Consider the following 1,336-nt stretch of genomic DNA (forward strand, 5'->3'; position numbering starts at 1 on the left):
CGCCGGGGGGCTGATGAATAGCACGGACCGAAGTACTCTGGCGGAAGTTCCGGGTTTCTAAAGCCAACCCAGCGGGATGGTAAGTGTGTAAAAGGAGCAATAAGGCAGAAGTTATGAGCCAGTCCCGTTTCCCCCTTGAAGGGTGACATGGATGTGGTAGGAAAGCTGCGTTTCCTTCCCCTCTGTGGAAGGAAGGGCGGGAGCTGGGAGGGGAGGGATCTGGCAGAAAGGTCTAGCCGTTAATGCATGGTGTGATGGTCGGAATAGTCAGGCTTAAGGGGGCCGGCCGTGTGTTATTGGGGACGAGCTGGGGTTGGCAGCCTCCAGGTGGTTCACGCCACAAATGGGCCACAGTGATTAGCCAAGGGTAAAGGTAAAGGTTCCCTTGCTCGAAAGCCAGTCGAATCCGACTCTAGGGTTGTGGTGCTCATCTCCGTTTCAAAGCCGAAGAGCCAGCACTGTCTGAAGACGTTTCCGTGGTCATGTGGCCGGCATGACTCAACACCAAGGCGCACGGAACGCTGTCACCTTCCCACCGAAGTGGTACCTATTGATCTACTTGCAATTTCTTGCTTTCGAACTGCTAGGTTGGCAGGAGCTGGAACTAGAGACGGGAGCTCACCCCGTCTTGCGGCACCCGGGGCTTGAACTGCTGAACTACCGACCTTCCACAGCCTGCAGTTCAGCGCCTTAACCACTTGAGCCACCGCGGCTATCTATTGATCTGCTAGATAAGGTAAAGGTAAAGGTTCCCTTGCTCGACCACGAACACGGCTTCTTCTCTTATTCCTTTATTTTACTCTGTGCAGTGCCGCCGCCGCTGCTTCCGAACAACAACGAGGGATTTCCTCGGTAAGTATTCCGTTTCCCTCAGTGCTTCGTCAGGTTGCTTGTGTATCCACGATGGAGCCCATGTTCTTCGCCTCTCACTCTGAATTAATTTGTATTTTCCTTCGGCATCTGCTGGCTCCCATTCCATTCTAGACCCGACGAAGCACTGAGGGAAGCGGAATACTTACCAAGGAAATCCGTTCTTGTTATTTGGAAGCTGTTTGGAAGCAGCAGCATTGCACGAAGTAAAATAAAGGAATAAAAGAAGAAGCAGTGTTTGTGTACTGCGTGGAGCTGTGGCCACTGATACTATCCTGATGACGTCATCTGTTCCCTTGTTAGATATGGTGAGCACTTAAGTTGTATTGAATGTTTTTAAATGCAGTTTTAATGTTTTATGTATTGGGCATTGGCCCCATCTGTACGCCGCCCTGAGCCCGTTCGCGGGGAGGGCGGGTTATAAATTTAAATAAATAAACTGTATTGGAGTCATTTTTCTCACAGT

General features: G+C 50.9%; 1 protein-coding gene across 1 annotated transcript in view; it reads left to right on the forward strand.

Annotated features, from left to right (window-relative positions):
• Positions 1-1,336, forward strand: part of AURKAIP1 (aurora kinase A interacting protein 1) — a gene marked incomplete at its 3' end in the record, with an annotated part of 6,433 nt that continues 5,097 nt past the window's right edge. The window contains exon 1 of the mRNA XM_015406188.1: positions 1-79. The remainder of the gene's footprint in view (positions 80-1,336) is intronic.

This window comes from Gekko japonicus, unplaced genomic scaffold (assembly GCF_001447785.1).
Source record: "Gekko japonicus isolate JY-2015 unplaced genomic scaffold, Gekko_japonicus_V1.1 scaffold1133, whole genome shotgun sequence".
Taxonomy (NCBI): Eukaryota; Metazoa; Chordata; class Lepidosauria; order Squamata; family Gekkonidae; genus Gekko; species Gekko japonicus.